We start from the raw sequence: 27,978 nt of genomic DNA, 5'->3' as shown, positions 1-27,978 counted from the left end.
GATCCCCCTCACTTCCTCTCCTCGCCCTTCCCTGTCTCCCTTTTTTCTCTTGACACGTTTTAAAAAGCATCAGAATGTCAGTTTGAACTTTGATTTAAAGAAAGAAATAAAAAGACGCTCACTGACCTGTTTCACCTCACTCAAACCTCGTTGTCTAATTCTCTCAGTCGTTTTCTATCCCCCTTTATGTGTGTATGTGAGTGAGTGTGTGTGAGTGTATGTGTGAGACTCTGTGGAGTGAGTTTGTCCATGCTGGGGTTGGCTGTAGCTCATGGGGGAGAGTGGTCGTCCCGTAACCACAAGGTAGCCGCTTCCATCCCCGCTCTCCCCATAGTTCATGTTGAAGTGCCCTTGAGCAAGACACTGAACCCCCAGTTGCTCCCCGGGCGCTTTACTGCAGCCCACTGCTCCTTAATAAATAAGGATGGGTCAAATGCAGAGAAGAAGTTAACACGGGGATCAATAAAGGGTACATTATTATATTATTATTATTATTATTATGATGCGGTAGCACCCATGTTAAATGTTTTTGTCTTAATTTCATGTATTTGTCGTGGTCATCCCTGGAGCACAAGGGGCCTATAACAGTACACAGGAGCCCAAGGCAGACCACCTAGCCAGACCTGTCAGACCAAAAGGCCACCAAACAGCCCCAGGAAGGAGAGCCCAGATGGAAGCTAAGCTAACCCCACTAGGACGTCAGGCTACTCCGCTACCCAGCATGCTCCTGGCTGTCTGGTGTTCAGTCACAGGAAAATAAGAGGGATGAAATAAGACTTCGGGCGAACCCAGCGATGGGGTGAAGGGGGGGTCGGTGACTGTTGTGCCCACGTCTTTACAGAGACCGGCTCCATCATGGCGTGCCGGATCAAGCTGCACTTGACGGGGGCGGACCGCAGAGATCCGGACTCCGGTGGGACGTCAATGATGCCTGATGTCCAGTTCTTAATGTGAAGATGTCGGCCATATTATCTGCCCAGAGAACTGTAAAAAGAACAAACTGGACATCCTGCTCTGATGCAGTAAAGAGGAGCTCAGCTCTGCCAAGGCGGCGCTCGGACTGAATGAATCACCTTTTCACAAAACCAAAAAGAAAAGAAAAAGCCGATTAGGGCGGAGAAATGCTTCAGAGCTGTCTGCCATCTCCACCGATCTGTTTCTCCCCGCCGCGCAGAAATGCATCATATTTATGAAAGATAACGGCGTGAGAGGGCAGAAGGCTCGTTATCAGACGTTCGGATTCCTTCTCCCGGAGTCGCGTACGCGCTCGACAGGTTCAAGTGTAGATCTGATAGGGGACCTGGCGGGAGAAGCCGAAGCACGGAGAGGCGCTTTCGTCAATCAATGTCATCATGAAAGACTCGCAGCGCGGAGCCGGGACTACATACAGTAATCCTGCGAAAGTGCTTGGAAGGAGGAGTGGAATGATTTGTGCTGCTCCAGGTTTTTGCAGCACCGGCGTTATCAGAGTTGTCAGGCAGGCAGATCTGCTGCGCGGGAGAACGTGTGTAGGGTTGGAAAACAGACACACCGTCAGGAGAGAGAGAGAGAGAGAGAGATTGAGTGTGTGAGCGTGTGTGTGTGTGTGTGCTCTTAAGACACAATGAAGTAGAGTTTGGAAGAGAGTTGAGGGGCTGTTCTGCTTCAAATGTTGCGCCGTTCAAAACAAATTGTGCTCGCCTTTATCGGATGTTTACCGGTGGGGTTGAAGCTCCCAAGTCCCGTCTGTAAGCAGGATGTGCAAAAGATGCAAATGTTCACAACAACGAGGACACAGTGGCAAACAGCAATGCATGCTCCGCTGCAGGAGAACATTCCTGCCAACTTATAATAAATCACCTCTGGCCAGATCCTCCTCAAATGGAATCAACATCAATAACCCTCATACCGCTTTCACTGTATATACTTTATACACACTTATATACAGTGTATATACTACGTGTCAGGGTGAGGCTTCTGCCTGAACAGAAACAGGAAGTGCCCAGCTGGACTTCCACCATTTGTTGTAAGTTGACTCAAGCCAACGAGGATCACCACTTTTGTGATACTGGTCATAAATAATGTTATACAACGTGAGTCTAGACACCTGCTACCACTTCAGGAGGCCACCTCCGGTCCTGAAAACCAATGTTGAAAACTTGCATTCTCTCTCCTGACCACCAGGGGGCGACTCCTCTGGTTGTATAGAAGTCTATGCTTCCTATATACAGTCTATGGTCAGAATCTAATCTCTTAAATATGGACAATGATCCTGGTAACTTTGGGTTCAGGTTGAGGACTCGACTGATGTTACACTTTATTTAGATAGATAGATAGATAGATAGATAGATAGATAGAAGCAGCAGCAAGCATGTTTACAATATATACAATATAATATAAAATAGCAGGGCAGGACATATTACATTTAAGAATTTAAATAATAAAGGAAATGAAAATAAAAAAATGAAAATAAAATGTTCATAATCTATATTTTAACATATTATTATCTTCTTTTTACTGTCTCTGAGTGTGCCTAGTCTACAGTAAATGTGTTTCTCATTCAGCTGCTTTTTGCAAACGATGCAATTTCCCAGTGGATATTATTCACAATGTATTTCATCTCTCATCTACATGCCACACGATGTGTCTCTGGAGTATTTATATGCCTCCAAAACTCCATCTAGCAATTTGTTTTCAGTTGGTTCTGTGATTCATTGAAAAAAGAAGCTCAACAAAAGGAGGGATTCATGCTGGAAGGCTGACGGTGATACTGTTATGATATGACCTGAAGTCTAAAGTGCTACGACATATCATATCGGTTGAGTTCTCCTCCCTCCAGAGCAGCCGTTGCCTGCTACACATGGTTGACATGGACGGGTACCACAAGGGCACGGTCCCGGGTGAGCTCCGACAATAAGGTTCATCGATGCGAGAGGAAGACGCGGGACGCCGCCTGAAGGAGATCCTGCCTTTCAGAGAATGACACTGATAAACTATTTCTCGAGAGCTGAACGCACAGTTTCAAGCCTTTGTGTGTTTTAACAGCATGAGAAGAGCTGATGAATGGCCTATTTAACGAAATGTCCCGATGAGCCAAAAAGGAGGAAACCACAAGAATGCGAGAGAGAGCGATACAAATCAATCCGAACCACAGTCCATGTCTGCTATTTTAACGACCTTGGCTAGTCCGGGCCAAATCTTTGAACGTGAGCATCTGAAAAAGATTGAATCTACAGAGGTAATCTGATTTAATCTGAATGGGACTGATTGTTAATGCTTGAAGGTACAATGGTGATAAAACAGTACAGTGTGCCCTTGGGGCAAATCTACGATGGCGTCTAAGGGCCATTGAGGCTCAAAAGAATCATAATCATGGAGCTGGGTGATATTGAGAGAAGAAATTCAAAGATTAAAGTTGCAAATTCATTGTTCAAGTTACAGGAAAGTCAAAAGGAACAGCTTCTATCTTTGACTGCACGAAGGCGCGTGTCGTATTCCAGCACAGCGAACACCAAAACCCACCTACGGTGTGATAACGTTGATCCAACTGTGCTGGGAAGTTCCTTATAAGAATAAACAAAACACCACTATTCATATTTAGCAGTTTTGCACCCCACTAAAGTTTTTTCCCTCATAAATTTGCTACTTTAATCTCAGAGAATATACACGTTTTTTTCTCTGAATATTACACTCGCCCGGCTCTGTAAAATAATTTTTCTTTGCCCTACTCATTTAACCTCTGGAATGTTGGGAATACTTGCTCGATGTCTTTCAATGCTCCGCTATGATCGGCCAGTGGAGGGCGGGACTTAGCAAAGGGTCACCTACAACCCTCTGCATGCACAGTACACCTACTGCGCTGGCTGAGCCAAAGGACGACATGCTTTCAGCCGAAACTAGCTTAATGCAGACATACTGGTATCAGTGCATTATCGTTCTGCTACAGGGGGATAACAAGGCACAGGCTTGTTTGTATTTCTTTAAACCAATCACAATCGGCAGGGCGCTCAGCACAGGAAGCAGTGACGTGCTTATGCAGAATAGATAGCGGAAGGGGAGGAGAATGCAGTTGCAGGATAATACCCAGTCAGGTGAGTCAGACAATTAAGTCAGATAATTAACAGGAAATGGCAGTGCAGCAACGCCAAACTAGGTTTGAGACCTTTTAGAAACAGGGAGGTCATCACGCAGTTTGTCCAGCAGAGAGCCCTGACACATCAATTGGGACAATATTTTGACTAATCAATAGATTTGGTTATCAGCATTCTGAATGATTACTTATGCAATAAACTTGATAGATTACAATGTGTTATTAATTCATTACAGATCTCCATTGATTTAGTGGTTATCCGCATGAACTATTTTCATTCAGCTTTTCAAATGAGACTCTTATTATGTCCTAGTGATACATTTGAAGATTGCTGGATGGAAACCCAGTTCTCTAGGCCGAGTGCTGCCTGTGAGCGTGGAGAGGAGCTGCCAAAGACCAACACTAAGCATCTGCTGGTGCCAAAGACCAACAGATGACCACACCCACCTCCTCCTCCTCTCAGTGTCGTTTTCTCTCTGTTCATCCTTCTCTTTCCCTCTATATCAAATATGATGTATCTCCCTGTGTGGCTCCTTCCTTGCATCGTTCAGAGAGAAGGAGAGTAATTTTTTCATAGACTTGTATACAACCAGAGGAGTCGCCCCCTGATGGTCAGTCGAGAGAATGCAGCTTTAACACATGAAGCATAGACTTCTATACAACCAGAGGAGTCGCCCCCTGGTGGTCAGTAGAGAGAATGCAACTTTAACACATGAAGCATAGACTTCTATACAACCAGAGGAGTCGCCCCCTGGTGGTCAGTAGAGAGAATGCAACTTTAACACATGAAGCATAGACTTCTATACAACCAGAGGAGTCGCCCCCTGGTGGTCAGTAGAGAGAATGCAGCTTTAACACATGGAGCATAGACTTCCATACAACCAGAGGAGTCGCCCCCTGGTGGTTAGTAGAGAGAATGCAGGTTGTAAGAGACTTCCGCATTGGCTTCTCTCGGCCGAGCCGGAGGTTGCCACATGGTCTCCAGGCACCCAGCAGAATGCAAGCTCACGTCTCATACTCTCTAGCATTTCTCACGTGAAAGATACACAAACAACACAATTTTTACGTCAAACTTAATATTAATAGTTTGTCAGTGTGCTTGTTCGAACAGAGCTTCTGTCTCAAAGTTGATCAAAGAAAAAACGCACTAAGAAGAGCTGATTGACAGATTTCATCGGACGGTAAACCTCGAGATAAACAAAGTTACACCGTAACATATTGAGCCCTTGGTGGTTTTGTTCACAAAGGTGTACTCCTGTTGTGTTTTGCCAGCCAAGCACACCTGGCAACACCGTCCCACCCACTATCACAATAAACCCATTGTTTGATGTATTTTGCAGTTATGTTAGTTAGAGTGTATGATTACGTGTGTGTGTGTGTGTGTGTATGTGTGTGAGAAAAGGAACCATTTTGAGGCTTTGATTACAGACTGATAGTGACTTCTGTCAACTCATCAGCAGACAATAGGAGGAAGAGGTGTGTTTGTGTGTGTGTGTGTGTGTGTGTGTGTGTGTGTGTGTGTATGTGTGTGTGTGTGTGTGTGTAGGTGACGGTTGATGAGGGAAATAAGAGATCACAAAATAACAAAGACTTTACAGTTTTCAAATTTGATTAACGTTCTGCAAGTCTCCATCCTTTTCGCAGTATGTATGGTTGTTTGCAGCCGGTGTAGTAATGACTACTGTCTGACCTTACCCAACACATCTCTGTAGGTTTACCAACATGAATACATATTTATGTGTATGTTGATGTTTCACGCCGATGAAAGTGAACCGTAATCGAAGAGGAAACCAACAAGTCATTGTGTCTCAGCTTGAAAATATGTCATTTAAATTTGACTGATTTCTTTGAGGCATTTCATTTTCATTTAAAACAAGCCAATGAAGAAAGTTGGGTATTAACTGGGGTTACTATATTTGTCAAAATATTCTTCTTAAAATCAAATGATATTCTTTCAAACTGTCACGATAAAAAAGTAATACAATCCAATATAATAAGGACATAAATGGATTTGTGTTTCAGTTCTTCAGTTTTATTATATAGCTGTCAAGGAGACAGCCCATGTGTGACAGGAGCTTGTTACAGTGTGTTTATTCTAACACTCCAGGATTGACAGTATCTGTCACGCATGTTCTTATAATAGTTAAGTCTGCTGATTTGGGAACTGTTAATAGAGAAAAGCAGAGCGCTTCTTTTTCAACCTTAGGTGGTTAAGTCTCAGCTGTTACAACAATTGGGTCTTTTTACAACAGCAAAGAATTATTTACTATTAATAATGACATTTTCCAGAATACTATTTGTTTTGGAATTGTATTGCATTGAAGAGTAGATGTGCTTTTCTGGCATTTTATCATCTTCATGCTGTGTTCACAGCAACCGCGAAGCAAACTACATACAAAGTCAATGCAGAGACAGGAGTAGGCCCGTTGACGTTATGAACCCAGACACAACGGGGTGTTTAGTTTCCCTGGGTATCTGGGACTTCCACGACATGTACAAAGCGGCACTCGTGGTTATTTCAGCCATGATTGACGAGCTGTACGGAGGGAGCCGCGGCTCGCGAGTGAAGCCAATAAACACAAATGATCCCGAGATCCAATTTCCACGAGTAAAAAGAATGTGCTCGGCGATTGGTGTGAACACATGAGATATTTTATTGATTCGTCCCGTAACCACAAGGTAGCCGGTTTGATCCCCGCTCTCCCCATAGTTTCATGTTGAAGTGTCCTTGAGCAAGACACCGAACCCCCAGTTGCTCCTCATGCACTTCACTGTAACTATATGTAATATATATATATTTCTTTTATTCCAGACTCATGAGTCCATAAAGTAATATGACAATAAAATACGTTTTTCATTTTCAACATCTAAGCTTTCTTCAAAAAGGCCCTCTTTTAAGTTGATTTTGACAAAAGTGTTGTCTTCCATTGTAAAACAAAAGCAATAGCTGATCAGCAATAAAAAGTAAAAGTCTTGTGTCAGCAGCGACACAATAAAAGATGGATTTGTCTAACTTGTGTGCACACACACACACACACACACAACACACACAACAATGCACAGGTTATCCCAGCATCCTGAATCATAGACGTCTCATCTTACAAACATGCACACACCAGGACTGCTCATGAATTATCATCCTCAGAATACAAATACATTTGCTGGCGGGACATGTCGATCGGGCTTATCAAGTTAAATGAAATCTTATCAGTGGAGCTGATACGAATGAAATGGCATTGCTTTGTGCAACCGCAGCGGGTCTTGTATTTGGGGGGAACTGCGTTAGCCGGTAATCTAGTTGTGCACAGGAGGGGACCATATGGATTACTGTTGAAAATGTCCTTGTGAGTGAGGAGGAGTGAAGCCAGGTGTGCAGCTTCGGATATTAATGTAGTAGTTCAGTCACATGCAAATTAATTTAAACAACAAAAAGTACTTTAAATAAATAAATAAAATTTCATAATACCATTTATCTTACAACAGGCGTATTTCATGTCCAATTGAATAGCAGTCACCACTCTCTTAACTTGTTTTTTTATTTAGTTAGCTTAACAAGGCTACCTCGCTGGCTAAATAGCTTGTAAGTTTGTTTTGCTGCTCCACCTGCTAACGTTAGCTGGTTGTTAGCATCTTCACTCTAAAAGGGTGAAGAGCGAAGCAGGAGCTAGCTAACACCGCTAACACCACTGCTGAGGCTTAATAATGAAACTATCTTGCTCGCAAGGTCGGCCTTAAAACAGAAAAAAACATTTTGACAGACAACATTTCATAATAACAAGTTTGAATCTCTTCAATTATTTCACAAATTATTGGTTAATTTATATATTTTAGGCAGTTTATTAAAATGATAATTCAATCATACAATTAATATTTTTTGTTTATTCAATATTGAACATTTTGTGATTACATGTAAATGATGGTTCAGCTTGAGGCCTTTTTAAAATATGTTTTTATTTAATGTGACACTCCAAACCATCATTCATTCATCAGCCATTCAAACTCATTATTAATCAATAATAACTGCTTCCATTGCCATCATGCTATCTATAGTGTGGTACAGTACTTGGTTGAAAATAGAGAGCTCTATTTGTCTTGTGTAGTGAAGCAGCAGTATCTTTTAATTTAAACTTAAACTTAATGTTAAAGTTTTTTGTCACAGACTAATATATTTTTATAAGTCATTGAATGGGGCTAATTTAATACTTGACTAAGGAAATAACTTAAATGTGCACCACTTAGCAGGCTCATAATAAATATATTTATTAAACTGCCTATTTTCAAACCAGCGATGTGTCTGTATGATGACCAGAGAACGGACGTGCAGACAAACACACACACAGACACACTCATCCTTCCTCTCTGCAGACTTATTATAAGTCCACTCCCACTCTCACCCTATAGCTGACAAGTAAGTACTATAACACACTGTGCTGTCATCTTGCCAGAGAAACACCTACCACACACACACACACACCACCTCTAATGTAGTGAAGGTCAGGTTTCTCATCAGTGTCCTGTCTGAGTATGTCGACCACAGTGAAAACCACACAGCGTGGACACACACTGTCCCGTCTGTACAGCTGGAGGGACAGAGCTCCCCAATGTCACTGAAGGAAAACTGAATACTTGCTCAATAGATACAAAAAAGAACTAGATCAACAGACCCACGATCACGTTGTTAGAAAACCATTCTAACCAGGGGGCGACTCCTCTGGTTGTATAGAAGTCTATGCTTCATGTGTTAAACTTTAAGACATTGCCCTGATTTTTTTTTTTATCGGCCAACCCCGATTGTGTTTTGTTAGTGTTTAGTGATATTATAGCAGCTGGTATACATTTTTTCCACCCACCCTCACGAACATAGTTCCAGAGCTCTAAATGTTATCTTTTTACTTGGTTATAGACATCTATGGAGGTTATTTGCATTAAACATATAATTCAAAAGACGACTTTATTTTAAATAATGAAACAGTCTTGGCTTTATTAGTTTTAATGATGTATTAAAAGCTGCATAGAGCTAGTGGTAGGGAGTTCAACTGGTTTCAACCGTTTCATATTGCTGTGAAAACCTCCCTCAAACAACTGAAGTTATTCAAATATCTCGCAAAAAACAAAAAATGTTACAATGTAAAAAAGAAAAACGTACCTTCTGCACTTTGTGCATTTTGACCGATCAGGGCTTGAACGCATCACGATGTAGCTCAATGGAACCTCCGTGCTGCCAACGTGAACTCGCTTTAACCGGGGGACGGTGCGGTTTCAGATTTTCTCCACAATTCCAGCTGCTTTTGTACGGCTGTAAAAACACAATAGAAGAGATTTGCAGACACAAAGGAAACAGTGGCCCCCTTCCATCTGGACTCACCAGACATCGCTAACCCGACAGCTCACCAGGGTCCACGCTGAGTTATGATGGAACAGCAGAATGATTCCATCAGAGCTTCATCACCTGGAGGGGGGAGGGGGGGCAGTGTGGCTCAATCAAAGGCTTTCAGACTGTCGCCACAGACAATACTCTGTTTCTGATTGGCTGGCAGCAGCCTCTTAATACTTAAACAAAATCCTGGTTTAATCAGTCAATATAAAGGTCTATCAAGGACACCATATTTCTATTGCATCGGATTCTCATGACACCTCATTCTGCGTTATCATTCGCTTAAGAACCCGTACTCTCGCTCCAAATGACAAACGGCTCTTGAGAACGGCTCTTTAAGCGCTGTTGATCATGTACAGCTACCGCTAAGTGGCGCGCCGCCATTTATCTCTAGCGTTGCAATGGAAACAGCCCTGACGGCCATTTAGCTGCTATAGATCATGAGCATGCATATAGTGATAGTCTTTATATTCGCCGGGGTTTGGCCTCACAGACGCGGAATCTCAACCCTGAACTAAATTAACTTGAGATGCGAAGCACTGAAACAAAGCAACGCACGCCGAGGCAACGCACGCCGAGGCAACGCACGCCGAGGCAACGCACGCTGAGGCGGCGCACGGATCTCATACACGCAGGCGGCAGAAAAGACATTTCTTTTCAGTCTAGACATGTGGGCAGAATAATGGCAAGCAGAGGGAAAGTGACAGAGTGAGAAAAGGAGGAGGAGGGGGCGGGGGGGGGGGGGGGGGGGGGACAACACACACACGGAGCAAGAGATAATGAGAAGTTTAAAAAAAGGGGGAGAGAGATGGTGGCAAACAGCGGGAGGGATGAGCGGGTAGAGGTGGGTGGGAATGGACCAATAGCAGCCTGTGTGACCCAACAGACACTGCTAAGGTACTCTACGTGTGTGTGTGTGTGTGTGTGTGTGTGTGTGTGTGTGTGTGTGTGTGTGTGTGTGTGTGTGTGTGTGTGTGTGCGTGTACTCGTGTCACGGAACGTTAGTTTCGACTCGAGAGTCTGAAGACTTTGTCCTTGATCATCCAAACTCGACTACGGGTTGAGAAGGTGATGCACCATTCACATCGAGACAACGCAACACTTCTTTCATACGATCCATATATTCCATATGCAGGCCTCAAAATACTTCACGTGCAGCAGATTGTTGTCACTGCACCATTTTTGGTGAGCTCGTCTTTCATTCTCTGCACTAACGCCGCCGCGGTCGAGTCAGACGGCGAGAAACTACAACATCGACCACTGAGACTTTTAGAATGGTCGTTTTTTTTAATTCATGTCCTGCACACAACATATTTTCTGCACCAAGGCTGCCGTCTTTTCAATTTAGTTGGGAGTGAGATAGTGAAATGGATTCACACTTTACATGCTCGTAGTCCCGCTCCCCCTGAACTGGGTTTCAATGAACATCGAAGCGAACCTGATGGAAAACATTGATTTATTTGATTTATGATAGTTTTAAATTGGTACTATGCCGACAGCTTTATTTGGTAAAGAAAGGGATGAATATAATATAAATTATTTTGGTTCTTTTTGGCTGCTCCAAGTACCCGTAACGGCACGAATGGGAGTGCATCAACATTTGAGCGGTGGCTGTATCTTCGAGGAACGATAGCTCCGCTGTTGAGTCGCAAAACGGACACATTTTTGTTAGACGTGCACTAATATCGGATATGCGGTGCAAATACGACTCAATTGCTGCATCAGTGATAATGTATCAGGTACCATTATTTGAATAAATAATATTTCAGTACATTTATATCCATGACATTCTGTTGTACAACGTTGGGACTGAAAAGGTCAGATCTGTACATCCCTAATTTCCTTATCTTTAAAATGTCGACACATTGCATTCTGGGATTGTGAGCAGAAAGTGGTGGCTATGCAATAACAGCTTTCAGAAAAGAATTGAGGTATTATTAGCCACTATTTTGAGTCTAGCAGCCTCTTCAAATTCATCTCTCTAGTTTCTCCTGGAGAAAAAGAAATCACTTAGCAACAGTGATTCTAGTTGTCTGTTGAGATGACCACTCAGAACCCTCTTTGTCAGAAACTGGAAAGAGAAAATCTAATTTGGAGAAAGGCTGGGATGGTTGGGTCGAAGTGTGGAGGGACGAGCACATTTCATAATCACCCAGTCCGTCAATCCATCAAACCAAGCCCATAAACGGACGCGTAATTTGCCACCAAGACTAATTAAAGTTTAATACTGATGTCTCCATATAACCTATGACCTACATAAGGAAACCAAACCATTAGCGAGAAGATTGTCTGGATAGTTATTCCTAATGCTTATAATCGGTGCCGACGACATAACGCAGGTTCTCCAGTAACTCCTTCAGGTCTGCCCAGGCCCACTAGAGGGAAGGGAGGCACGGAGAACCAGAACTTAAGTCTTTTTCTCATAGACTTCTATACAACCAGAGGAGTCGCCCCCTGGTGGTCAGTAGAGAGAATGCAGCTTTAAGACATGAAGCATAGACTTCTATACAACCAGAGGAGTCGCCCCCTGGTGGTCAGGAGAGAGAATGCAGCTTTAACACATGCAGCATAGACTTCTATACAACCAGAGGAGTCGCACCCTGGTGGTCAGGAGAGAGAATGCAGGTTTTAAGAAACTTCTGCCTTGGATTTACTCGGCAGAACCAGAGGTTGACGTCTGGACTCAGAAACAGTAGTGCTTTCGGGACCGCCAGATCAAAACAAAACAGAAGTTTTCTAAGGGAAATAAACAGGGTTCTTTTTTGTTGAAGAAATAAGCAAGGAATTTCAATAAAATCTGAGATTTTCGAACAGCCATTAGATGAATGTCCACTTACGTGAGCGTGGAGGCTGCCTCCTGACCAATGGACAGATGAGACGAACAATCAGACGGCAAATCAGCCCAACACAGACTGTCAGGGAGACACAGTAAGAGACGTAGAGAGGCAGATGTTTGGACATTCAGTAGATGTTGATGTGTCAGCCTAGCCCTCACCGAAGATCTGTGTAACCATGGCATCGCAAACGATTTAGCAGAGGCATCGTTTTGTAGTTATCTGTGCTGCTACCTGCACTTTCTGATTGCTTTCGATGCTTAACTACACTGTAGTTGATAGATTCCCTGAATAAAAAAATTATAAAGTTATGCTGGAGATGGAAGTCCATTGATTAAACATGACAAGGCTGTGTGATATATACATAATATAAAGAGAAAAGTGCATTTTACTCCCAGACGCAAGCCAGTTTATAGCTTGTACGCACAATTTAACCCGGCTTGTCTCTGCAGCTTTACACACAAACACACACACACACACACACATACACAACATTATACTCCTATTCACATGAAACACCACAACAGGGTCTGGATTTGGTTCATGCTCCCCCCCCTCCCCCTTCGCCCCCCGCCTCCCCGGAGCAAGAAAAAGTGAAGCAGTAGTGGTGTGTGTTATGGCAGGGAGATAAGGGTGACAGAGGGAGGGAGGGAGGGAGAGAGGACAGCGTGGTGCTGCATTGCAGCAGCAGAGCCGCCGGATGTTACTACTTTGTTGAGCCTCGGTTCCCTGTTAGCTGTGGCGATCCTGATCTGAGAGTTATCTAAAAGGCCCCCCTCCCCTCTCTCTGAAGATAACCATGTGTGACCCGGTGGAGGAAGAAGGACGCCTGGTCACACAGACTACGGACCTCTTTATCAGCCGCTGTATCTCAGTGTCACTCCCCCCCCCCCCCTCTGAAGGATGATAATGCACGAGCGGAAACGAGGGAGGACGAGATATTTATGGGCTTTATGGGCTGTCTGGCGGCAACAGCGATGAAATGTGTTTTAATCTAATCTTGTTGGTTGGGGGGGGGGGGGGTTAAGGCATTGGAGGTGATTATGAAAACTTTATTTGTGTCGCACTCTTCCGCAAACAATGTTGACAGAAAAAAAAAGAACCCAAGGTTAGACGAGGTTAGTAGTATTCTAGACGAGAGGATACAACACAGTACTGGACGTCTCCAGCTCATCTCTTTTTATTTAGTTTATATTCATGTGCTGCACTGGTGAGACATTCAGAAGGGAGATTGTTGTTGACTACCACAAGGCCTGAAAAACAGAAACGCCAACAGCATCCAAAAAAAAAAAAGTCCAATCATAAGTATTCTCTCTAATCCAGAGCAACTTAATGCTGCATTGCTGAGAGACGGAGAGGGAGGGAGGGAGGTGGAGAGAAGGGCAAAGCTGTGGGGACACTGCTGCATCCAGCCAGCCAATACAGACAGACAGACAGACAGACAGTGTGCCTATGGCTGTCAGTCTGCGGTGCTGCTGCAGAGTGGTGCAGTGCCACTCTCTCTCTCACTCTCTCCTTCCTCAACACCCGTCTCTCCTCTATAGCGGTCTGTCCAACTCTCTTCATCCCCTCATACCCTCTCAAAAGAAACCCTCACTATTCATATCCTTTTAGTTTCCTGTCCCATCTTCGGCTCCTCTCATCTCCCCAACATGCTCCTTTCCCACATTTGCACCTCCTTTGCTGCTGAGATCTACTTTCATCTCGTCTAAGAGTTTTTTTTCCTCCTTTTTGCTATTCTGTCTGTCATCTTCCCAGGTCCTGTCCAAACTCCTCGTCTCCTCCCGTCTCATCCACCCTCTTCCACTCCGTTCCTACGCCCTTACATTTGTCTGTCTGTCTCTTTTTCTTTTTGGAGTCTCATAATCAGACTCAATTGTCATTTTATTTTTCAGACATTCGCATAAAGGTGCAAGGTGGGAGGAGCTATTTTGGGTGCACCTGGTTCCAGACGTAAAGGTTTCCTTTATTTGATCGACCGATTTTGGGTTACTCATAGTTGGACCACTTCCAAGGATTGGAGGGGACTACAACCTTCCTCAAATTAATACATGAAACCAACCGAAGCGGTGGAGGTCTGACTGGCGCTCTTCTAATTACGTGTCCTGTTCTTCTGCGATGGCTTGATGGCGGAGCCAACTATGGCGTTGTGTTGCGTTTGCAAACTGCAACTACAGTTCAGATCCTTGCTTTAATTGGTTGTTTCTCCATAGCAACAGCGGCCTGAGATTATTGATGTATTAGTATTTAGATCCATCTGCCATTTCTCACAGTTCCAAATAGAAACACAGATTGGAGAAGAAATACACTTTGCAGCTCGATAGAGGTGCTGTCCCGGTCCAAATCCCACCTAGAAAAGCTCTGATTAGCTCGGCTGTTGTTACATCAAGAAAAAGGCTTTTTAACTTTAATCTCTGCATTCTTTCTTTGATCAATAGTTTAATCATTTGGTCTATAAAAAGACATAAAGTTGTTTCAAATGAGCCCAATGTAGAAAAGGTGTGTCCCTGTCCACTGGCACTGTTTAATGGTTCCTCTGAACACACTGTCAGTCAAGCTGTGCGTTTAGCTCAGTTGGCTGTTAGTTCAACCAGTCGGCTGCTAACGGCTAACTAGCTCTACACCCACCGGTGTGAGAGAACGCAGCCCATAGTGACATGCCTACATGTCTGAGGAGTGAAATTCATAATCAGTGTTTCCATTGATGGTCTAAAACAGTCAATAAGATATGTTCCAAATAAAATAAGTTTTTTTTAAAGTGTTAAAGTCCTTGAGCACACAGTCATAAACGAAGGCAGAACATAATAGGCTGATGGGTCCAGTAGTGTGTGAGATAAGCCGTAGACAGACAAAGAGATGCACGCGCACACATAATCTCCTGGCAGATAAATTGTCTTGTTTTGTCCAACAAATGGCGCTAAACCTGATTATAATATGTCGCAATGATATAAACGAAGGAAAGCAGATAATCCTCACATTTGATTAATCAATTATCAAGAGAGTTGTGAATAATGTGTGTTACTCATTTAAATCACTGAGGAAAATGAGATGTGGGCAGCGATTCAGAAGTCCTTCTGCCGCTCTCCTCCCCATCATTTTCCTCTTTTCTATACTCTTTTGGTGGAACTCCTCTCCCTTCCAGTATCCCATCATGCCCCTCTCCCTTCCCTCAAAGCTCATCTCCTCTCCTTCCAACGTTACCTTCCTCTCATCTCGTCTCTCCTGCGCTCTCACTCCTCTCCACATTTATTCTGCTGCAAAAAACTCCTCATTCTTAAAACTCTTGCCTCGCTCCCCGCCCCCCCGCCCCGCCCTCCTTTTTTTTTTAACCCTCACGTCACCTTCTGCAACTCCTGTTCTTTTATTTATCCCCCCAGAATGTCCTCCCCTCCTCGTCGGAGAGCCGCTCTCATCTCGCCTGCTGAAACACTCGCTGCTCTGCTCTCCCAGGGCAGAGATCAAGCACAGCCCATTTCACACATGACAGAGTGTGCTGTATGCCAGTGATGTATGTATGCTGCTGGAGGTGGCGCTGCTGATGGGTAGCAATGGAGATAGGGTAATGAGCAGGGAGCCCTGTGTGTGTGTGTGTCTCGTTGACGGCCAACCGAGCTGACTGTCTGAATTTTAATTCGCTCTGCCAAATGTACGCATTGAGATTCCACTCATACATTCAGAAATATTCTCAAAGAAAAAGAAGAAGACTGAGGAATTCTCCTCTCTGAGTAGAAATACCATAGCGAGAGGAGGTGAGGAGTCATAAAGCTGGAAGAAAGAAAGATCCTAGGAAACGAAGAGAAGTGAGGGAGAGAAAACATTCTGTTTCTTTATAGCGGAGAAGGAGGTGAAGAGGTGTGTGTGTGTGTGGGTGAAGACGACCACACATGACTCAAACGGATCAGTTCTGCTACAGGTGTGAGTGTGTGTGTGAGACCGTGGACGGAAAGTCTGTGAAATGTGTTTGTGTTTGAGAACCCTCAGATTGATTCTGTTCATGTGTCGAGTGAAAAAGACAAAAGTCTTTGAGGGGCCGGCGGTGAGTTGACCGCGGAGGAGTCGCTCATCTGTACGAAGCTGCTGCTGGAAACATGGCTGTGGTTGAGACCACAAGTGGTATTGGACGTGCTTACCGTGTGTGTCCAGAAGACATGGGAACACTTTGGCTATGCTTCAAGAAGCCTGGATCCAGCAACCAAGCTGCATTTTGGACTACGTGTTGAAGCTACGTTTACAGCCTCAGATATTCAAATGAGTCAATATCTGTGTGAAATGTGTTAACTATCCATTGGACTGTCAGACACCTGCAACATTAAAACTAAAAGAGTTGTCGTTTGTGGACTCGAGTTCATCATTTTGTCTGTCGCCCATCTTTGCAACTATAGTGAACAGGAAGAGACCATATGTGTAATGAGGAGGAGTGACATAGAGACGCATATACGGCTCTGGTAGCGACCTGTCCATCACCTTGTAGCCCGGCCCTAAAGCATACCATGCTTTATGGTCTGTTTGTCTCTAAAGGGACCATCATTTACTAAATGAGCATAATGCTGTATAGAAGAAGACTTGAAGAAGACTTGGCTGAGATCATAAACTCATGTTTACAATGTTTACTGAGGAAGTCATTTTCTATAGACTTCTATACAACCAGAAGAGTCAACCCCTTGTGGACAGTAGAGAGAATGCAGCTTTAACACATTAAGCATAGACTTCTATACAACCAGTGGAGTCACCCCCTAGTGGTCAGTAGAGAATGCAGCTTTAACACATTAAGCATAGACTTCTATACAACCACTGGAGTCACCCCCTGGTGGTCAGTAGAGAATGCAGCTTTAACACATGAAGTATAGACTTCTATACAACCAGAGGAGTCGCCCCCTGGTGGTCATCAGAGAGAATGCAGTTTTAAGACACTTCAGCATCGGCTTTGCTTTTCAGAACCCGAGGTTGCCTCCTGGTATACACACACCTTGTCCTACATCCTCTGGTAGTATCGTGGTCACTGTAATTGTAGAACTCACATGAGATGCACAGCAGTAGAACCCACTGCCACGGTGATGGTCCATCCTTTTCAGGCAGTAGAACCACAACCAACTGCCCAGTTGTACGGCGTCTCCCAGAAAGCACGCATGGTCTTGCAGCACAGATTGAAATATGTGAGCAACACAGACAGGCCTGTCTATGCTCTGAATATACCGAGGGTGTGATCACAGCGGTAGGTTCATTGGCCCATTACCAGGACAACCGGGGATCGTAAACAACAACACAAAGGCTCAGAAATAACATGTTTACTGGGGTGTCATATCATACCAATTTAACAGCCAGTATAGCTGGACCATATGGCTGAAATTCACTTCATGAACTTCTCAAGTTTTCTTTTAAAGATAGATACAATGTTTTCATGTATCATGCAGTACAATGCACTCAATTTGTTGCTACAATTATTTAGCAAGTACTTAAAGCTTGTGTTATCAGGTGAATCTCTGCGGATACAGGTGAGTGATCAAACCGTGACAACAGGGTGCATTTTGTTGATCACGTTACCTCTCCCATTCAGCTTGGAGTCCACTGGCATACAGAGGAGCCCCGGCATGCGAGGAGGCGCTCCAGGGAAAAGAGGCCACTGGGCTGACAGGAGGAGCCAAGGTAAGAAGACGGCTCGGTATCTTGAGCAGCACCGTTGCTCTTCATGGGGGCCCAGCGAGCCGCCATCTGTCCCAGGGCAGGAGGAGGCCGGGCCAGGAGACAAGCTCCCATGACAGCATGTTACCGCCATATGCTGCTGGAGCATGCACACAGGCACAGACTGGGCATGGCTGACAACGGCGTGAGGCGGTTTGGTATTTCTGGTCCGCGCCAAACTGAGCTGACCTATTCTGGTGTGGTCTGATTCACAGAGATGACCGCTGAGGGCTTTATCAAAAGAAAGAAAATCAGAGCAGATTTTGGACTTTCTCTCCGTCCGAGTTGCCCAAGACAAATGAAACAAAGTTTGAAACCAACGCCAAAACCCAAACCTGGCCATCCATTGACACTCAGCACTGAACAAGAAGGGCTTTGGTGAGGCAGGTACTGTAACTGAGAACACAATGGTCACTGTAACTGGGCTGGAGTTGGGTCGATTTCCGGTTTTGCCGGTACCGTGCGGTGGACGAGTTAATACCTTTGACTTGATGCAAACCTGCTGAATCGTCATTATGAGACTTTCTGGCAAATAAAAAAAAGTAGCCTACATCAGCAACCTGTGCCGAAGGCGTCACAGTGCTGAATCCAACTTATATTGCATTATTAATTATCAGAATTACAGGGCTGACCGATAGGGTTGCCCGCTTGCTCCCCGTGGTAGGTTAAATGCCACGTTGGGCCAATAAATCTAGCAACTCTCTTGTCCAATCGGCCAAGTGGTAAAACTAATTATTGTTTTGATGATGAAAGTAGCTAAGAAGTGAGACACCTCGTCTCCTTCTCATCTCTGTGAAGAGTTGCACAACACCAACAACACAATGTCAATTTGGAAAGACAAAGTCATGTTTATGAGCTGGAACGTAAGGGAGCATTTAATTTTTCCTGTAAACAGATTAATTGACCAAATAAAGATTAAACTTGACAATTAACTTTGGTCTTTGTTTTTTATTTGATTAACCGCTTAGAACTCAAATGATTTGTATTAGGTCAAGCAAAGAATGAACTTCCGGCAATCAGATTTCCGGCCAATAGATTTCTGACAGACTAGCCCGGCTGGCAAGTAAATAAACAATAACTGGTGTGTGATGACGAGTATGAAGAGGCTGCTGAGTCAAGTGCGACATCTTGTGGTAAAATAAAATTGGCCTAACGGTCCAGTCAGGTTTTTGGCTCAACTTGATGACGCCAACGCTAAAGAGAGTTTCTTCAGCTAAGATGGAAGAAGCAGCCAGATGACGAGTATCGAAGGGTTGAGCAACAATTCACATACGACACCCGATTTCCACACTTTCATTTGTCGTTGACCGGTTGGATGGAAAATCTCGAGAAATAATAACTTTTATTAATAAATGTTCAGCTCAAAAAACCAACAGATACATCGGATGGCAACTATAATTTGTACAATGAAGCATGGCAGCATCGTGCTACGCCAATGCTTCTCAGCAGACGTATGAAAAGAGCCAAATACAGAGAGATCCTTCAGGAAAGAAACACGCTGGAGTGGATTCAGCTTTCAGAACAGCGACAAAGACGAGACGTGAGAGTGAATCTGATGTTTGCGAAGTCTTAATGGACACAGAGGGACAGCTGGACTGGAGGGAGGGTTTTGAAAGGCAGGTAGGCAAACTGACAGATAAAGGGAGGGGACTGCCAGGTAACAAGACTGCAGGTGATCTCCTCACGTCACTCCCAGTGCGAGGCACTTCACCAACGCTACTGACGAATGTCTCTCGCTCTCTCTCTACATCGTTCCTGGTTTATGTTCCCAATGTCAATGTGCTGTGTTCTTTATAATACAGTACATTCACAGAATTCAGGTGGTTTCATCCTCCTACTTTCAACACAATGAGTTTTAGTCTGTATGTACTACACATTAACATCCTTCTTTTACCCATCTCATCCACTGTGCTCTTTGTAAGAATGTCTCCAAAATGTCTCTCTTCCATTTGTAACCCTTAGAGGCCCACACAGACCTGTTTTTATCTTTGTTTAGGAGGGTGGGGGGGATCTATAGGGGTAGCTAGACGGTCAACAGCAGAATGCCACTTAGCCATGTGGTGTGCATTGATCAATGAATCGTGAAAGTGTATAAGGGCTAAGGACATTATGATGGCCAGGCTCTATTGTGGCTCAACATGTGTTGGGTTGATACCATTTAATACATAAATGTGGTGCAAGGTTTACAATTTTTGACCGTTCAAGACTGATAACAAGGGTAAACATCCAAACAACCTCCAAAATGCCACATAGACACCAAGACCTTGCAGAACACCGTAGAAAAATCCATGTTGTGATTTGGAATGACGCCTTTTCTCATTTGGAGTCAAACATTTTGCCAATTGGAATGCGAGCGCTTCTGTTGTGGAAACTGCTCAGAATTTGTCGATAAAGCTGGACGAGCCATGCATCCTCTGAATGCTCTGAAGGTCTCTAGTTTGTGTTTGTAAGGCTGTGCTTGTCCAAGAGGTCACAACAGGTCATTTTACGGTGACTTCTTGTTTCAAACAATGGTCTCACTTTGTGAAATGGCTACTATGAGGACTTAGATGATCACACATGACTGGGACCCATTGGATCCACAAGAGTCTCAGCTTTTCAGTCATACCCAATTTATGCAATTCCAAGACTGTTTAGGGAGCCGCAGATATTCAAATGCACCATTTTTAGAATAGGCCAAAGTAACACATGTATACTACATGCAAAGAAATGCATGGTTTTTTTTTTGTGCCCCAAACTACATGTGATTATCATAAAGTGGGCATGTCTGTGAAGAGGGGCATCGTTTCATATACAAGCTTGAAGGCTGAGCTCGTACAGCCTCTTAAATGTCGGCGGCTCTCAGAGGGTTAAATATACTGCTGCCGGCGTGTGATTAACAAAGCTTTACATTACATTAAGGCTGCATGGCAGCATGTTACCCAACATGATTGCAGAGTGAATAATGATATGCCCTTGGCTCGAACTTAGTCCAAATCCTAAGTCATGTGCGACAAGCGATGTGTGACAGATGGACGGACAAACGGGTCCTAATCCCTCCACCGCGGAGGGGGAATGTGAATTAGCTTCCGTCTGCTGGAATGAAGTGGCTAAACAATATGCACCAACTCGCGGCAGGGTCACCGCACATGGCTGCCACGTCAACGCCCGACATTTAGGGGGAATGCCGTAAAGGGCAAACACGTGAACATTTTACACGCGCAGGCCGCTGGAGATGCTGCTCAACAAACTTCTGGAAAAGACAATCGTCTTTTACTTGCTCACAAGTTTGACAGTGCTGCTGATTCCTGATTCCTTTATCAGCATAAAAAAAACTTTCTCTGAAAAAACGATCAGCTGTAACAATTTGATATATCATGATTTACATAATAATACTTGGATGGAAACTCGGCGACAGAGACGGAGGAGCTAAACGGATAGATAAGATAGAAAAGAGAGACTGCAAAAACAAATATACGGAAAGTCATGTGTGTGTGTGTCTGTGTGTGAGAGAGAGAGGGGTGGGGGGGGGGGAATATTTCCAGAGCTTGTTGTATGTGCAGACAGAGACATACACACACGGTTCCGCGCGGCAGATCGGCTTTTATAGTCCATGGGATTTTATAGTGCACACGGCGCTGAAGAGCACACACCCCTCTGGTGGCACTAAGCTCATTTCAGCCTCTCTGACAGATTTATGGCATTTCCATCACGTCATAAGTCTGAATGTGAGTCTGTGAGTGTGTGTGTGTGTGTGTGTGTGTGTGTCTGCGCGTTGTGTTTGACTTGACGCCCCAGAAAGTCCTGTCACAGTTGGCCAGGTGCCAACCTCAGAAAACTTGGCTAGACAAGACTGCAGTGCTCTGCAGAAACCAGCGGCATCTCTCTCTCTCACACACACACACACACACACGCACACACACACACACACAGTGCAGAGGTGATGAGATTCATGCTGAAGAATAGATAGTTCTCCAGTAATGTAGTAGTGTGCCATCATTTCTCAAGTCTGAGCTACAACACAGAGTGGGCCACTGCTGGAGGGAGAGAGAGAGAGAGAGCTTCCATTCAAACCTCTGTAAGTGAACAGGAATTCATACAATATGTACGCATTCATACCCTTATTAAAGCAATACTTACATGTTTCATGATGATACGATTGATGTCAACCCTATGTCTATGCTTTAGGTACAGAGTTCAGAGTCATGGTTAGTCTAAATCTCATGAAGGAACTTTATGAAGTAAAATCAGTTTCACTTTTGGTCTTCTGTAGTTTTTCGGGTCCGTTTGCCAGCTACCTCAAACTGGACAAAATAAACAGTTTGCTTGTGTCGGAGCGTTCTCGGAGGGCCCTTCAACATGACTTTAAGGTACCGTTTTGTTTAGAAATGCATGAGTGTCTGACAGAGGAGCTGTGCTGCCTACTGCCTAGGAGGTTAACGCCCTACATGTTGGTAAGAAAAGTGTAGCAGATGTGCCTTTTCTTAAAAGTCAGAGCTTGTCTCCGCTCGCAGGAAGTCTCCCACTTTAAGGACTTAGACGAATGAGACTGATGATGAGGCAAAAGAACAATTCAGCAAACAACACAAAAGGCTGCCTGGAAATGTGAATCTCCTCCAGTATGCCTTTGTAATGACTTCAGAGTGCTGCTCAGCGAACCACCACCCCGCCCTACACCCCCAAGTGATGTTGGAGCCCCACAGGGAACTGTTCTGTCTCCCTTCCTGTTCACCCTGTACACCAGTGACTTCCAGTACAACTCTGGGTCATGCCATCTGCAGAAGTTCTCTGATGACTCTGCAGTGGTCGGGTGTGTTAAAAATGGATGGGAAGTGGAGTGCAGGGCAGTAGTGGATGACTTTGTGGAGTGGGCCGGTAGAAATCACCTGCTTCTGAACATGGCCAAGACCAGAGAGATGGTGGTGGACTTCAGGAGGAAGACGACGGCTCCATGACCGCTGAGAGTTCTGGGAGAGGATGTGGACATGGTGAGATGTTGGAGATGTTCTACCAGTCTGTTGGACCAGTGCTCTGAGATGTTGGAGATGTTCTACCAGTCTGTTGGACCAGTGCTCTGAGAAGTTGGAGATGTTCTTCCAGTCTGTTGGACCAATGCTCTGAGATGTTGGATATGTTCTACCAGTCTGTTGGACCAGTGCTCTGAGATGTTGGAGATGTTCTACCAGTCTGTTGGACCAGTGCTCTGTACTTCTCCATAGTCTGCTGGGTGAGCAGCATTGCAGCCGGAGACACCAACAGACTCACTAAACTGGTGAGGAAGGCCGGCTCCATCATTGGTTGCAAACAGAACTTTCAGGAACAGGTGGTGGAGAGGAGGACACTGAAGAAAGTATTGTCCATATTGGATAACCCGGACCACCCTCTCCACCACCTACTGCAGGGACAGGGGACCACGTTCTCCAACAGACTGCTTCAGCTCCGCTGTCCCAAGGACAGATACAGGAGAACATTCTTGATACAGGAGAACATTCCTGCCCACTGCTATTAGACTTCATAATAAATCACCTCTGGCCAGATCCTGCTCAAATTGAACATCAATAAACCGCTTTCACTTTATACTTCAGATACACTTTAATTTTTTATTTTTACATTTTCCTTTATTATTGAAATTCTTAAATGTAATATGTCCTGCCCTGCTATTTTATCTTATTGTATTTTTGTAAAAATGTTTGCTGCTGCTTCACGAAATTTCCCCCTGGGGATGAATAAAGTATAATATCTTATCTTATCTTAAGTCCAGGATGCAAACACGCCCCGGGCTCTTTGATAGGGCAAGAAAGGAAAAAACGGGACATGAAAAGAAGGAGAGCGAAAGACAGGGTGAAGGAAGAGGAGAAAGGGGGTGAGCTAGTTGCCGTCCCTTAGTATTCACAAAGACTCTCTGCAATTAAAGCTGTGGATTCAGAGCCAGGGAAACTTCCTTGAAGGTCTTGGCAGTGACTGGGAGGCTATGCCTCCTCCACGCCGAGACACACACACACCAACCCATAACCCCCGGGCCAACCTCCCGCAGCCCACAGCAGCCGTGTTATCTCACATGAACACACGCCTTCCTACCTGAGCCTACGCCGGCCTGCACCAACCCACAGCGACTGACTCATTCTCAGTCTTCCTTTAGTACAGCTGCCTGGTAACGACTCGGGTATTTTGTGCCTTTCCCGAGCTACATGAAGTCTGTGGGAGTCAGAACAGCTAGCGCTGCTAATCTTCACGCAATTGTTGGTGCTAATTTAATTAAGTCCTTTGAGAGAAAAAAGAAAAGAAAAAGTACTTTCAATTTAGTAATTTTATTCACGAGATATTCATTCAATTTACTCAATTATTCACTGGCAGAATTAGTCTGCGATTTGAAATGAGCTTGTTTAAAATATACCATCAGTTGAACTGTAATGTAGAAACACATTATGTTAAGTTTCATTAAGCGGCAGCATGTCGGGCTGACACTGCAACACCACGACACCATCGGAGCAAGGAGCACAAAGAGAGACCATTTTTAAAGGTGCTGCATGACCAGGTGTGTGTCTGCCTTAACATTTGATTGAATGGAAACCGCAATTATCTAACCCCCACCCCCTCCCCCCCCTCAGCTAGACCGCAAAAAAGACCTTTTCACTTGCACGCCTCATGCAACAGATACAGAACCACGCTGGCCTGCGTATCAGCAGAAAAGCGGTACCATATTGGCAACCCTAGTACAGAGCAGCTAATACAGGAGTAATGTGATCTCTTTTCTTAGCTGCAGCATTCTGGATCAACTGGAGGGATTTAAGAGACTTATTAGAGCAGCCTGATAATAAGGAGTTTCAGTAATCTAGTCTGGAAGTAACAAACGCGTGAAACAGCTTTTCTGCATCTTTTTGAGACAAGATGTGCCTGATTTTTTTAAATGTTAAGTCGATGAAAAAATAAGAGTCCTTGAGATTTGCTTCACGTGGGAGTTAAAGGACAAGTCCCGATCAAAGATAACGCCGAGATTCTTTACAGTGGTGTTGGATGCCGGGGCAATGCCATCTACAGAAACCACATCACCAGATAATTAAGTGTTTTTTTCATTGAAAGTGGATCGTAACATTTTGGTCGCTTAAAAATGTCTTATTCAGCTATCTTTTCTTACTAAGCTCTGCCCTCATATGTCCCTTCTAGTTGCAATAAACAACAAGACGGTGAGGGCCAAAATGCCAAACTCAAGGCAAAAGCGGCCATCCACAAACCAATGGGTGCCAGAGTGTGCTACTTAGTTTAGTAATAAGGTACATAAATAGAAAATAAAACCTGGCAAGACTGGATGTGTTGGGGGCAGAGTGGTCCAGAGGGAGGGGCGGTTATGGAAAGGGCCCCGCCTGGTCGGTGGACAAGAGGTAGGGGTCACAAAGCGTGGGGGTCGGGGCAATGAGACCAGCAGTGGTGTGTGTGTGTGTGTGTTGGAGGAGGGTCCTTGGTGACGCAGAGCTTTGTGAGTTTTACAGGATACAAGTTCAAACAATTTGCAGCAGACCCAAGGAAACAGCTTGTGGCGGTATTTACCGCCACGGTGTTCAGTACGAGCACAACTGAATATGCTTTTTTTCTAATGTTATATCCTCTATTAAAAACAGGGATGTAGAACTCGTTACAGAATGCCACCCAGCAGATTTTTCTTTCCTGATTTAAAAATGTTTTGCTCCTGTCCTGAGGGCGAAGGGGGACATCATCTGCAAATTTGCATTTATTTGGCATCAGAAGTCCCCAATTTCAGAGTGTGTGCAAGTTTCTCCAAGTCAATAACTTATGCCAACCAATAATTAAATAGGTATAAATCAAATTACAAAAACACATTTCATCCGATTTGTATGATTTGTATGAAAGATCTGTTAACCGAGACAATGTCACATTTCTAAGCCCTACATTTGAGAACGCAGAGCCTGCATTAAACACCATTTAAGTGCTTATATATATATAAATAATAAATGTCTGAATACATAAATCATCCAAAGGTCTTGTATAAAGTGCAGCCAGAGGCACAGAGTGAACACACAGGGCCTGCCAACTTATTGGGGGTTATTTTGTGGCCGGAGTTGCGGCACAGTTGGAAACAAGGTTGGATTATATTATATAATCACTCCTGACCAACCAAATCACTACTTTTACTTTCCTTCAAAAGGCCAGTGGTCGAAAAGTTCTGGCAAGATGAAAAAAAAATGTTTCTCCTTGAATAAGTCACACAAAGCGGATGATTCTAAGTGAAGGAAAAACTGTCGCTAAATAGTTCAATGACATCGGATGAAGACTGAGTATCTTTTGTTTTGTCCCTTTTTGAGGAGATTATGTTAAGTTGTGTCATGGTCAACACATATATATCCATAAAAAACTGACGTCAGTAAGCCAAACGAGCCCTACGGCAACATGTTGCACCTTTGAAATAGAAAATCCATGACACCGAAGAGGCTCAACTTATTTTATATTTCAGACACACCCGGCCACTGTGCTTCTCCTCGTCAGTCAAGCTCACGGCAGGTAGTCAGAATATGAGGCGCAGGTGTGGTGAACAAAAAAAATGGTTAGAAGTCTATGCTTCATGTTTTAAAGCTGAATTTTCTCTACTGACCACCAGGGGGCGACTCCTCTGGATGTATAGAAGTATATGCTTCATGTGTTAAAGCTGCATTCTCTCTACTGACCACCAGGGGGCGACTCCTCTGGTTGTATAGAAGTATATGCATCATTTGTTAAAGCTGCATTCTCTCTACTGACCACCAGGGGCGACTCATCTGGTTGTATAGAAGTATATGCATCATGTGTTAAAACTGCATTCTCTCTACTGACCACAAGGGGCGACTCATCTGGTTGTATAGAAGTATATGCATCATTTGTTAAAGCTGCATTCTCTCTCCTGACCACCAGGGGGCGACTCATCTGATTGTATAGAAGTATATGCATCATTTGTTAAAGCTGCATTCTCTCTACTGACCACCAGGGGGCGACTCCTCTGGTTGTATAGAAGTCTATGCATCATTTGTTAAAGCTGCATTCTCTCTACTGACCACCAGGGGGCGACTCCTCTGGTTGTATAGAAGTCTATGCATCATTTGTTAAAGCTGCATTCTCTCTACTGACCACCAGGGGGGCGACTCCTCTGGTTGTATAGAAGTCTATATAAATGACTCTACTTCTCTTGATGTATTCCCTCAGTAAACATTGTAAACATGAGTTTATGGTCTCAATCTCTAGTTTCAAGTATTCTTCAATACAGCATGATGTTCATTTAGTAAAGTATGTTCCATATAGAGTCAAACAGACCATAATGCAGACCATGTTTTAGCGCGGGGCTACAATGTGATTGACAGGTCATTGCCAGAGAAGTCTCTACGTCACTCCTCCACATTCAAAATATGGTTACTGCTGATCATTGGTTACAATGGGTGATGTCACCATTGCTGTCCACTCCTTCTAGTCTGTGGTAAAAGTCAGCGACATTACCAGTTTTAAATTGTATTAAGTTTTTAATGAGATTCACTCTTCATAGAGAATGTAAAGGATGATGAGTGAAGTAAACATATTATGTCATTTATTAAATTACAGACTTCAATCTGCAGTCCACTGTATCCACTTAAAAAAAAACAAGTGCAGTTCAGCCCCCTATCTAAGGCTGACCGGCCCATGAGCCAGATTTAATCATCTGAGTCTCACCCTGGGACCCCAGGCTCATTAAAATGCACCGGTAAAACTTGTGTTGTGTAACCAGAATCAGGTCGCCTGTCAGCTCAGGGTTTTAACATAGCTCCGCACCAGTCTGCGAGACGGAGAGGCCCCCGTCTCAGCGAGTTCAGCCGGAGTTCGCTCCACCTTCAGATTTCTTTTTAAGTTGTTAGCCTGTGGCTCCGCAGAGCCCCGGTATCAATAATGCAGAGGCCACAGCCTGCTAACATGTCTGCCTTTAGCGAGGAGGCTGCCCGACAACCCAGCGCTGAAACAAAGGCAGACTAAAGACGTCTCGGACTGGCACCATGAGAACCAGAGCGCTAACACCGGGGCTATTTTAGGAG

The sequence above is a fragment of the Cyclopterus lumpus genome, chromosome 25 (assembly GCF_009769545.1).
Source record: "Cyclopterus lumpus isolate fCycLum1 chromosome 25, fCycLum1.pri, whole genome shotgun sequence".
Taxonomy (NCBI): Eukaryota; Metazoa; Chordata; class Actinopteri; order Perciformes; family Cyclopteridae; genus Cyclopterus; species Cyclopterus lumpus.
Note: the sequence above shows the minus strand (reverse complement) of the source record.